Genomic DNA, 13,636 nt, shown 5'->3' on the forward strand with positions numbered 1-13,636 from the left:
GTCTCTTCTTTCTAAACCTTCTCCAATTTTCAGTTACCCCTATTACCTAGCACAAAGTTACTGACGAAACTAAATACGTAGGTTCAATAATTTGCCCTCGAAAATCAAAATTGCTGAAAACTCTTCGCCCAACAGCCGACAGTACTGCAAATATGCTCTCTAAGCAAGGTCAGCAACCAACTTCTGGATGTTTTTAGTACTTGACAACATCCTAAATTTGTTTAACAATTGCCCTTTTAGCCATTCAGCACTGATCACAAATGACTTACTTCAGCCACAGTGATAGGTATTCTCACGTTCCTATTTTGGTAATCGCACTTTGTGTTCGGTGCTGTCCCTGGTAGGACCTCTCCTTACTACTAGCGTTCAGACCTTTCCACTGCCGATGTGAAAAACCCTCTGACCTATCATACAAGACTGTTCTGTGAGTATTGTTACCTTCTCTAAGCCATCTCTAATTGACTAAGATATCCTCCCATTTGCGAATGGTACGGTGACAAGGCGTCAACTGGCTATGAGGGCATGACACGTGTAGCGCAGATGGGCCACAAATGCCTGCAACGGGGTCAATGACCAGTAACCACGCCAACGCTACGGTGGCTCCCTCACATCACACTGTGTATGCAAAGCCACTATCAGAATAAGAATCTAGAGCGACCAGTTCAATGTTATGGCAGCCTAGCCCCACAGGCGCGGAAACGACATTTTACACGCCATACAAATGAAATTTGTGTATTACAGCATTACCATAAATTACTTTAGTCTAGATACTGCTAGGGGAACACAGAATTTAAGGAATGGGATTGGACAACGTAAAATGTTACAAAATATACACCTTTCGAGGAGCTGCGTTAATATAAGTATTAAAAGATGCAAGTCTTAACTCGGAACCACTTTCGTTGAGTACAAAGGTGTAACACATGACAAGCAATGTTGCCTGTACAGTTGAAAAGAATACGTATTTATTCCCCTACGAAAACAGTTATTAACATTTAATTAAAAAATGTTTGTCAAAAACATAAGTCAGGGCACTATGATTAGTAACGTTTAGATGTATCTACGCTCACTAAAATCAACGTTTTCCAATATTAGAGGGAATGCATTCTTTCCTACCTAACTTTTGTTGGTTTATTACAAAGCTTCGGATTAATATATTTATTACACCAAAAACTCATTTCAATGTATTTCCCTTATAAACGATGTCCTCAAAAGTTGAAAGTCATAATGATTTCCAGCTTCAGAGATAAGTTTTCCAAGAAGGCAAGAAACTTAACAGTACAAAACAACAGTCATCCTTAAAAAAAGAGTATGAATACTACGCAACTGTGATGGAAGACTGTACATTATAAAATGCGTTATCAAAATGCCTGGGGGGGGGGGGGGGACGATTTCGAAGAGTATCACATAACTAAATTCACAATCATTGTGTTGATCTTCAGCTCTGTCGCCAGTATAACAAAGTCAGCAACTGTGAACACTTTTCATTGTAACGTATGTCACCATTGAATCGAAAATTCTAGTGAACAACGAAAAGAACGTATGCTTCCTAGAAGAGAAAAATTCACACTTTTCTAAAACAAATATAAATGCGCATGGTGTAACAACTACTACGTAATTGTTGATATATCCCAAGAACTCGTGGTTTTATTTCAAACGCACCATTAGAGCTTGATGGAGATTTCAACCTTCTCGAGCATGAATGATCCATTTATTACTACAAAGACCAAACTACAAGAATTTTTCCTATGGCCATAGGTTTAACGTCGGAAGACTTACCTTTCGAATCGTCTAATTTTTCCACCAACTATAGTATGGTCTTGACGGAAACGGTCATTTTGGTTAAGCTTTTTTTTTTTTAAATTAAAAATATTGACTTCTTCACTGATACATTTGATTTGTTTGCGATGCACCTCTTTCAAAACAATGTATAGTTAAAGGCAATTAAAATGCTGGCAAGCTCTGAAAAGCAACTTCCACTGTATTAGTTTAAATATTATTCTTGTTATTCTTCTTATTCTTATTATTCAAAAATGGTTCAAATGGCACTGAGCACTACGGGACTTAACTGCAGTGATCATCAGTCCCCTAGAACTTAGAACTACTTAAACCTAACTAACCTAAGGACATCACACACATCCAGGCCCGAGGCAGGACTCGAACCTACGACCGTAGCGTTCACGCGTTTCCAGACTGTAGCGCCTAGAACCGCAAGGCTCTTATTATTCCTTCCTCCTCCCTTTCCCCTCACCCTCTCCTTCCTTCCTTCCTTCCTTCCTTCCTTTCGCCCGGTCTCCTACGGGGTCGGCATTGTTATACGGGTTTTTGTAGTGGTAGTGACAATTGATGGGCGGGTATCTTCCTGACGCTACCAAAATCCCGGGACGGAAATTGTGTACACGCCTGTCTGTGCCTTACAGCAAACGTCGTATTCAAGTGTGAGAACGGTTTCTAAATGTTCGCGTAGCGTGTATCTGAGGCACGACGTGGGTACCAACCCAGTATTCTCCTACCTGGATGTGGGAAACAGCCTAAAAACAAACTTCGGTTTGCCCCGTTTGCAAGCAAACGTCGTTAATCTGCGAGGCGGATTCCATCTGGGGCAGGCTCGCCCTCAAATCCCGGAAGCTGCGCGTTAACGTGCTCGGCTCCCGCGCGTGTAAGCTTAGGGACCGACTACCTCAGCAGTTTGGTCTCATAAGACCTTACCAAAAATTTTCAATATTTCCTGGATATTGGAGCATAATATGCTTGGTGTAACATTTTTTTTTATTTTTGGTGGTACATGCTTGTTGCAGACCGGACTTTCACTCCTCGCAGAATCCAAGTGCTTTTCTTCCCCTTTCGGTAATCTCTTTGCCATTCCTCCCGCTGTCTTCTGTTATGCTCCACTTTCTTTAGTACTTGCCAGGTGATTTATCCGTCACCACTCATTATTCCCAGCCATCAATATCAGCTAAATTATTAAGACGTATATAATCAGTTTGTAGCCCGCAGGAAGAGAAACAGTGGATAGCACGTCAACGTGAATTGTCTGCAGCTAAACACGTGCCGTGGGCAGCGGTCAAAGCAGGGTACCATTTGTCATACGCATAAGCGGAGAACACCTGGCAGCACTAAGCATGCGCCTTCCGCATCTGATCCAGCGGCAGCTTTCTGTCAGCCACACTTTCTGACCTCGCTGAATCTATTTGTGTGACAATAAGACAATCTTCGTTGAACATCTGGTGCTGGGTGCATATTCTCTATTTCTTATGCACTGCTGTAAGTTTCCACGAGAAACTACTGAATACGGAGAACTTCTCGCCTGCTCTGTGCATTTTGACAATTCTCATGCTATGGCTACCCAGTCAGACTTTCTGCCAACAGTTAAAATTCTTTTCTATCGACGACATAAGTCACAATGACGCGCTGGCATTTTCAGCAGATTCGAAACTTTGTAGCTAAACAGATCCATGCTGCCGTGGTTCGGCTAGCAGGGGCACTTTCTAAGCACACCGAAAGGCTAATTTTACCAAGAATGTCTTGGGGAGGTGGTCGTCTTCAGGTCTGGCAATGATTATCCTGATAGCACGAATACAGAAGAAAACAGTACTCCTCAAGCCCCTGATAATTCTCATATTTTTCACATTTCTACACATCACCAATACAACAGCTGACTGATACACTTCGGCGTCAACCACACTGGGCAGCTGGATACGAAAAAGCACAACATGCCATGGTCAACGACAATTCCATAAGGAGCTGCAGAATATTGTACTCCTTCCAGATGTGGTAGCTCTCCTGGTCTGGTTGAAATGAAAACACCAGTGCTTAAGATACATCAACAGTTACGTAGTTGTTACACCACGCGCAAAATGGTTCAAATGGCTCTGAGCACTATGGGACGTAACATCAGAGGTCATCAGTCCCCTAGAACTTAGACCTACTTAAACCTAACTAACCTAAAGACATCACACACATCCATGCCCCAGGCAGCATGCAAACCTGTGACCGTAGCGGTCGCGCAGTTCCAGGCTGAAGCGCCTAGAACCGCTCGGCCACTCCGGCTGGCCACACCAGGCGCATTTATATTTGTTTTAGTGCAGGTAGAAGAAAGCTTATGGTCGTTGGGGTGAAAAAGGGAGGGGGGGGGGGGAGACGGGGAAAAGAGAAGGAAGGGGACCGATCGAGGTACCGCAGTGGTTAGCACACTGGACTCTGATTCGGGACGACGACGCTCCAAATTGTCGTCCTGCCATCATGATTTAGGTTTTCCGTGATTTATCTAAATCGTTTCAGGCAAACGCCAGGATGGTTCCTTTGAAACGGCACGACCGACTTCCCCATTCTTCCCTAAATCCTATGGGACCAATGACCACGCTGTTTCGTACCAACCAACCGGACATTGGCACTGGTAATTGTAAGTACAACTGTGATCATACCGAGGACTAATTTCAGTAGCACAGTGTTTTACTTGATATCGGAAAAGAACGGCCAAACAGAGTATTATGGGCATATTACCGACTCGTGCTCCAACTCTGGACGTTTTACCTTGTCATTTGACATCTGCGTAATCCAAGCCGCAAAATAAGCATGAAGCATACTATCGTAACAGACCTTGTCTCAGTGTCAACAGCGACATCACGCTGTGGAACAGCCCTTTTCTTCATTATGTCTTTTTCTTTAGTTTTTCTTGTCGTCTCTGAAAATGCCTGGATCCTCCACCGTGAGCTTGGTAAATTTTCACCCCCTTGTGCCTAAACCTCTGTGCGTTACATTTTTCAAACGTTGAGATTGAATTTTCGAAGTGTCTGAACAGGCATTACTGACAAATATAGCTAGAATGTTCCAAAATTATGTTCGATTCTGACAAAATTAATGAATTTTTCAGATCTGCGTACTTCTTGCTGCGTCCTGTTTCACCTCGAAAACTGCAGTCCCACAATCCTATCGGACCAATAGAATACCGTTACCGGAGTAAATCTGAAGTAGATAAGAAAATACGTTGCGTGAGACAAGGAAAAACTTTAACTCTTGCAGACCGAAAAGTGGTGTACGCGTACCAATGTGGCATCAATACACTCTCACTATAAACCATAAATTGCAATGTGTTCTGGGGACTTGTTTATGACGAAGCGGAGTTACCATCATTCCAACGCGGTACTGCGCCGATTCCAGTTGCAGGTCTTTGCATGTTAAATCAAAATAAATAATGTATGACTGAGCGTAGAGAGATTTAAACACGACAAAACTTAGGAAGCAAACTATACATACAAACACGGGATTTACAAAAGTTAATTGAACAACTACTACTACTACTACTACTACTACTACTACTACTACTACTACAACAACAACAACAACAATAATAATAATAAGACGTATGTGGTTGTTGGAAACCCCATCGGGCGCCTCCCTGGGTGGCGGATAGGGGAAAGCTTCCTAGATATAGATGGTACTGGGGAAATGAAACACCCAGGGCGGACCAAAAACCAACAAAAAACACTAACCCAGTGGTGTCTGTTCAGCATCTGGCGGCCAGTGGTCAGCATCTGTTCCTCTAGTTGTGGCGGCTGCACTAAAATATTCTCCAACTCAAAAATATAGTCGTATACCTGTGTTCTCAGCATATATCACCACAAAAACCAAAATTTAACTTTCAGGCATGATGGAAAAGACGACCCCAGAGTAACTACCCCAGGCACCAGTCGATAGATTGAATTCACCTGATTCTGGGAGATCAGGGACACCATGCGGAGAAGAATCGGAGCTTGTCAAAGACTTCTCACAATCCCAATACGAAGCGTAAAAACTTTATTGGCACAGTTAATGTGAACACCCTTACTAAAACGGGCAGATTAAAGCAACTCACCAACGCAACGAGAACATTTGACCTGAAAATCACTGCAAAAAATGGTTCAAATGGCTCTGAGCACTATGGGACTTGACATCTGCGGTCATCAGTCCTCTAGAACTTAGAACTACTTACACCTAACTAACCGAAGGACATCACACACATCCATGCCCGAGGCAGGATTCGAACCTGCGACCGTAGTGGTCGCACGGTTCTAGACTGAAGCGCCTAGAACCGCTCGGCCAGACCGGCCGGCAAATCACTGCACTGCAAGAGAAAAGAGTCATGGATGAAGGACACTTTAACACATAATTACAGAATCTTCAAGAGCAAACCTGCCATAAAAGTAAGAGACAGACTACCACTTTTCGGAACTGGATTCGCCACACACATTTCCATACTCGACTCAGTTCTTGAATTCACGTCTCCCAACGGAAGAGTCTCCCTACTTTCAGTAAAACCAGCTAATAAATCCTACACTTTTATCAATGTGCACAAAACTGAAGAAAACTGGGAGAACTTTCTTAAAACCCAAAAACAGACCTCAAAACTTGTCTTCTCCAGTATTCACACACCTAGACTCTCATGCCCCGGATCTCTAAGAAATTATGGAGATAGTCAAACAGCTGGAAAATAACAAAGCACCAAGAGAAGATCGATCATTGCAGAAACTACATCATATAATATCAGACATATGGATGACGGTGCAAATACGTTACAGAGGAACTTCCCTGCTCCCAGTCGCTTACAAAATCCTTTCCAAAGCACTATTAAACAATATAGAATCTCAAGCAGATCCCCTAATTGGTGAATACCAGGCCGGATGCAGAAAAGGACGATCATGTGCGGAACACACATAGTGCTTAAAGACGATATTACAGATAAGGAAATGCAGAAACACAGTAATTACATTCATCGACTTCAGGAAAGCATACGATTCAGTGGACCGTGAAACCCTGTTTAAATTCATGGAAGAATTTGGGATCGACCGATAGTCACGAAAAATCACAGAACAGGCACTTACAGGATCAACATCCAAAGTGAAATTCGTGGGCGAAGTATCAGAACCCTTTGAAATCAAAACTGGAGTCCGACAGGGGGGAGGATTATCCCCAATGCTTTTCAACATTGTTCTAGAAAAGATCAGAGAATGGGAATCTCATGTAAAGGGCATCAAAATTCGTATCAAAAAGAGAACCGAATTAAAGTCAAGTGCCTTGCTTTCGCTGACGATATTGCAATTATCACCAATAACGGAACAAAATCAATTTACACAGTGAAAAAACATTAAATTTCACAAAAAACCGGACTACAGATATTTTGTGAAAAAAAAAAAAACAAATACAGCGAGAAGATAAATCCCCTTTAATCACAAAACATGGTAAAATTGCACAAGTCTGCCATTTTAAATACCTCTGAGAAACTATACAGTCCTCAGGATTAAAACCGAATCGCCAATGAACAAAGAATCATCAAGCTCCAGAAGGGCTACAAGCTAACATGGACGCATTGCTACAAGAAGTGCATTTCGACAGACGCAAAATTAAGACACTATAGAACAGCGATTCTTCCAGAAGCAATCTACGCAGCCGAAACAATGGTGATTGATGGTCAGTCAAAAATTAGGGAAATAGAAAAGCAGGAATGAAAAATTCTCAGGAAGATTTACGGGGCAATCAACAAAAACTACATTTGGATGAAGAGACCACAAAACGAGCTCTATATAAAGACCAGACGAAATCAGAAAACGCTGGGCCAAATTTTACACACACATCTACAGGACAGAATACTCCAGAACAGCAAGGAAACTTTTCAGTATTATAACAAAGAGTAAATGCGGCACAGAATGGCTGAAAGAAGTCCAGAGAGATCTGCAGCAAATCAACATAAAAGATCTCTAAGACTGCACTGAGTGCCGGAATAAAATCACAAGTGTGAAGTTTGAGGAAAGAACATCGCGCCAGCCTGGTAAAATATGGACAGAAGAACGGAAGAAGGAGCATTCTGAGAGGATGAGTTTTTGGGAAGCAAAGAAGAAAAACGTCCGGAGACGAAATTATGAATTCTAGTTCAATCACTCTCCTAAAGGGGAACAATCGTTATTAGTATTATATCCGTATGGCTCAATGGCCTGATGCAATTGGATAGAACTTCGGCGACTTACGTGACACTTCACTTCAGTAATGCTACTGGAGAAAGGGTAGCTAAAGTTTCACGGGGAATTCGAAGAGGTGAAGACAGACTGAAACATTTCGTGTTCCGACTGGGATTCGATCCCGCGACCTTTAACTATCGGCACGCGCTCTCCCGTTCTAGCACTAGACCACCGATTCTATAAATAAGTCCCATCATAAGCTATTAACTCTACTGCGCTTGCGTGCTTATTGCTCAGTTTCTTCGTCAATTGTGTAACAGCAATGATGTCTGATCGCGCGCTCGTTCGTTGGTCCTGTAGGTCGGGTTTTATATTTCGTCGGCAGAAAGACCAGCGAGTGACGTGGCTCCGTGACCGCTCCCTTGTGGAGCGTGGACCAAGGTTACAGAGCCAAGCGGTACTACTCGCGACCTACAACAGTGTATCGGCCACGAAATCAGTACATACACCGCCGCCATGTGAACAATTACACCAAATTCGCTTCCTTCAACCACACGTCACTCTTTCTGTATATTTAAAATCATTCGTTTATGAAGGTGTAACCAAGGATGTAGGGTTTCCAGTGGTGGTTCTACTCTTTTCAAGAAGATTTATTTTGACATGACTTTCTTAATGGTGCATTAAGGAACACCGTGAGTGATCTAATACAAGGAAGGATCTGCAGCAACTAGTCACTACATTATTTATTTCACTTTACCGATTTCAGAAATTTACAAATCCATCTACGAAAGATAAATATCTGGCTTTGCTACACGAAATAAGTACGTTGTTGTGAAACTACCTTAAACTCAATGTAACGAAATATATTTGATAATCCAAACAGTGACTTGTTGCTGCAAATACTTCCACAGTAATAATTCTTCTGACGCTGAATAGTACGATCGTTCGATGAATTGCACTTGCGGTTTAATATCTGACACTAAGGTGGTTCCTTGAACAAGGAAGGTGAGGGTGGGGGAGAGGTCTCATCACTCTGAGAAGGGTAGATGACAATTTAACGTACTGTAGCCGTCAGTAGACTCTGAACGCTAGTTAAGCTCAACGAAGAGAACAGGAACAGATCGCTGTGTACAGACCATACTCACACAAATTTATTTTTGGAAACAGTGTAAAATATACATCATAATAGACGGACACTGATTTTAACATCGAATTAGCCGTTGTTCGAAGAAGATTTCAAAGCCGAGTTAGACATTATAAAATTTTTCAGTTTCACCATTTTGTTGATACAGAACCAGCAACCTTTTTAATATTTCATGAAGCGTTTATTAACATATCAGTCACGGTTGCAGTACATATATTTGGCGACACGTTTCCAACCAGCTGGTTCATTCTCAAGCATAACCTACTGAGGCTGCACTGAATGTGCCTCATCTTAATAACAAACATCAAAATGACAGTACATGCTCTATAGGGTGATCGCAGATGACTGTCACCTTCATGAGCCTACTTAGATAGTTAGCATAAAACTCAGCTTGATTCTGACTTGCTGAGTATTGTGAGTCACCTGCGATCACTTTATAGAACATCTATTGTCATTTTGATGTTTGTTATTAAGATGAGGCACTGTCAGTGTAGCCTCAGTAGGTCAGGCTTGAGAATGAACTAGTCGCCAACCGTATGAACTGCAACTGTGATTTGTTAATAAACTCTTCGTGAAATTATAAAACTTATTGCCGCAACCAATGGCAAAAATCCTATCCTGACTGACCACCTCAATTGAAAATTATGCCCATCTTCTATGTTCCTCCTGCAGTGTACAATCCCACACCTACGACAGGTATCACAGAACGTTGCAAAAACACTGAACTCTTGAAACTACACGATTTCCTACTATGTGAGGAACACGACATTCCAGTGTATTTTCAGAAGCAAAGACAAGACCCAGTTACTAGCCGACAGAGGGTTATATGAAATTATTTGTCCTGATTGTGAAATGGTGAATTTGTCAATCAGGCAAAGGCATAGCAACTAGGCTGCATGAACATTAACACTGCTGGGGACTGCAGAATTATGACTCCACATTTGCTGAGCATGTACTGAGAAAGGGCCATAGCTACCCGCCACAGATAGATCCATGTCCTCCACTTAGCGAACAAAGACCAAAAACTCAACATTGGAAATCAATAAAAATCAGGCTCACAGTCCTGATTTAATATCAAACTACCAAGCACAACTCAATAATTCCCCCCTCTTCTAAACTTCACAAAATTCTAACAGTTTTCGAAGGCTTCCCGCTCTGTATGTGTCTTTCTATTCCTCCATTTTCCTGTATTTATTGATTTTATTTTGATTGTCTATGTAACCCATACTATCTGTTGTTACAACTGTCAGTTCTATCTTTTTCTCCTCAACGCAAAACCTCTTCAAACTATTTTTAGTACTCTTGTCCACTACTAATTTTATTTTGCTGATAAATTGTAATAAAAGCAAAATTTTCGAATTTTGTGTTAATGTTTGTCTTTGTTTGCTCCCTTTACATTTATATACTGTTCACCTTTTCAGGTTTTAATTTCATTACGACTCAACTGTCAACGATGACATTTATTTAGTGTTCGTGCCTGACTCTAGATGAGTAACATCTTATCCAATATTGTTTACAAATATTTAACTACTCTGATGACTATAGTCACTGAAAGTCTAATGACCTTTTAAGCGGAAAATCTATTATTTGAATAAATTAATCCTGTGGTAGGTACACAATATTTTGGTTTTCCACTTGTAATTATGTTGTTCTACTAAGAAGCGACGAGAGTATTCCGCTAGCACTGAACCGATGCCTCATTTAGGTAGGAGTAACATACTTAGCTGTTTATATCAACTTCATAGTCCCTTAGAAGGCATTATCGTGCTATACGTTTTAAGTCTGCTTTGATTTTGTTCGCGAATACACTTTAGGAGAAATCTGCGTCTAAAACAATATGTAAAATTCGTATTAAGTGGTAGAGGTCATAGTAAACTACTTGCCTGCAACTATGCAGATTAGTCTATCCTGTGCAAGCCTCTTCGTATCTGTAACTACTGCAATCTACGCCCATTTGAACCTGCTTAATGTATTCTATTCGTCTCTTGGTCTCTAATTTTTACTCCCCACACTCACTCCCCCCCCCCCCCCCCCCTCTCCAAATTGACGACTCCCTGATGCCTCAGGATGTGTTCTACGTATCAACAGATCCCTTCTTCTAGTCTGTGCTATAAATTTCTTTCTTCCACAATTCGATACTCTACCACCTCATTACTCGACCTACCCACTGAACCTTCAGCATTCTTCTGTAGCATTTTCAGAACTTCTATTCTCTTCTTCTCAAAACTGCTTATCGTTCATGTCTGAGTTCCGTTCATGGCTGCACTCCAGATAAATACCTTCAGAAAAAAGACTTCCTAATCCTTCAATTTATGTTCGAAGTTCACAAATATCTCGTTTTCAGAAATTCGTTTGTTATTGCCAGTCTCACTGTTGTATCCTCTCTACTTTGGCCATCGCCAATTATTTTGCTGCCAAAATATCAGAACTCTTACTACTGCTAGTGTCATTTCCTAACCTAATTTTATCAGCATCGCCTGATTTAGTTAACTACATTTCATCATCATCGTTTTATTTTTGTTGTTATCAAGAAACTACTCATTCCGTCAACAGCCCGTCAGTCACTTTCCATAGCTGAAATATTTAAAACGTCTTCGGCAAACTCAAAGTTTTATTCTTTCCAAAGTTCCCCTATATTTCCTTTTCTGCTTCTTAGCGTACAGACTGAATAATGTTGGTGATAGGTTTCACCCTTTCTCACTCCCTTCTCAACCACTGTTTCCTCCACTCCCCTCCCTTCCCCTCCCCCCACACCCCCCAGTCTGGTTTCGGTAAAAGTTGTAAATAGCGTTTCGCTTCCTATATTTTACCCCTTGCTACCTTCAGAATTTCGAACAGAATATTCCATTCAACACTATCAAAAACTTTCTAAGTCTACATATGCTATAAACTTAGATTTGCCTTTCTTCATCCATCGAAGCCACCTATCGACTGACCCCGCTAGCGTGTCTAACAGTTCGTGCTCGGTGGCCACCCTGTCGATACGCGACTTTACTCGCTGCTGATCGCTGGGTAATCAATGCACGCGGAAACACTATGTACACGACACATGCAGCGGCTGCCTTAATACTGACGTATAACATCGAAAACGCTAGGAATCCGCAACCAGAAGTGCGTTATTAGAAGAGAATTGCAGAGATTAGAGTTGACAGTCAACCAGTTGCAAAATACAGGTTTGTTAGACCTTGACCATGGTTTCGATGCTTCTAAAACCGTCTTCTTCAGAAGCTACTGTACGTAGAATCAGATTACCTATAGTCAGTGTGGGAGTCGTTGACTGTCTAGTACATGTCATCCACTTAGTCACCATTTTAAATAAGTTATATAAAGTAGTAGACGTCTACTGTAGGGCTTTGTCTTAAAACAGTCAAAAAATAGTAGAAGGCTACTACTTTTAAATAATGTATTTTAAAGGGTGATTAAGTGGATGATATGTACTAGAAAGAGCCAGCAACTCCCACATTGGCTACAGATAATGTGATTCTGCGTACAGTATCTTCTGAAGAAGACTGTTTTGAAACCGTCGAAACCGTGGTCAAGGTCTAATAAACGTGTATTTTTCAACTGGTTGGCTGTTATTTATAACCCACTGAAGCGCTTTCATGTACAGTTGCTGAAGTGCTGCCATGTTCAGAAGCTTGAAGACAATTGTATCTCCAAAGAATGTAGTATGGTATCAGACACCTGAAAAGTGATGAAAGAGACCATTAAAAATTTACTAGATTATTGTTACGAGATTTCGAACAATTAAACGCGATGATCGAGTCAAAAGGAAGAAAAATAGACACCCAGTTTCGAGAAGCAATTACTATGACAGATACTTTCACAATTACTTAGATTTGCAGCCACACGAGACACTTGTACAAGCTTGAAATACTTTATCTGCGTCTCCAGAATGTATAAAAATTTGTGCTTGGGATCTGTGATTTCATCTACGAGACCCTGAAAGAACATTTAATCAAAATCTACGTAGAATTCGAATTTTTATTGGACTTTTACACTGATTATTTACACAAGAATCCAGATGTGTTTTCAAGGATTTGGAATACAAGATTTGCATTACCATTATTTTAGGGCATATAATACGTAGCAGAAGCACGACGTAAAATTGTTGCTGGAGAGCCTTTAGCGCTGTCAGAAACTTCAGGAACTGGTGTTATTTTCAGTGATCTAATTGTACAAATATTTTCCCAGATCAGCATCGAAAATTACATTATTTTATTGGATGCCTCACTTGTGCTAATATACATAGATCATATTTTCTCAGCTCTTTTTTTTAAAAAATTACCGCTACCAATCACAAACTTTTAACTATTGTATTATTTGTTTATTTTGCTACATGTTTCGAGGGAATACCTCATCTTCAGGCTACATGGCATTACAAAAACAATTTCACGATAAGATTATACTGATGTTACATAGTCTCTTCATAAACGCTGTGGTTATCTCGTGGATGAAGATGTAAATTAGAGGCGATGTCACTTTGGAAGCTGGACTGATGGTTGCATGAAAATGTTTTGTAAGTCACTTTGTTCTGGCGTGGCAGTCTCGTCGCGATGAGCTG

At 41.0% G+C, this 13,636-nt stretch overlaps 1 protein-coding gene across 1 annotated transcript in view; it reads right to left on the reverse strand.

Annotated features, from left to right (window-relative positions):
* LOC126184524 (uncharacterized) overlaps positions 1 to 13,636 on the reverse strand; it is a 260,194-nt gene that overhangs the window by 228,155 nt on the left and 18,403 nt on the right. The window lies entirely within an intron of this gene.

Source organism: Schistocerca cancellata, chromosome 4 (genome assembly GCF_023864275.1).
Source record: "Schistocerca cancellata isolate TAMUIC-IGC-003103 chromosome 4, iqSchCanc2.1, whole genome shotgun sequence".
Lineage (NCBI taxonomy): Eukaryota > Metazoa > Arthropoda > Insecta > Orthoptera > Acrididae > Schistocerca > Schistocerca cancellata.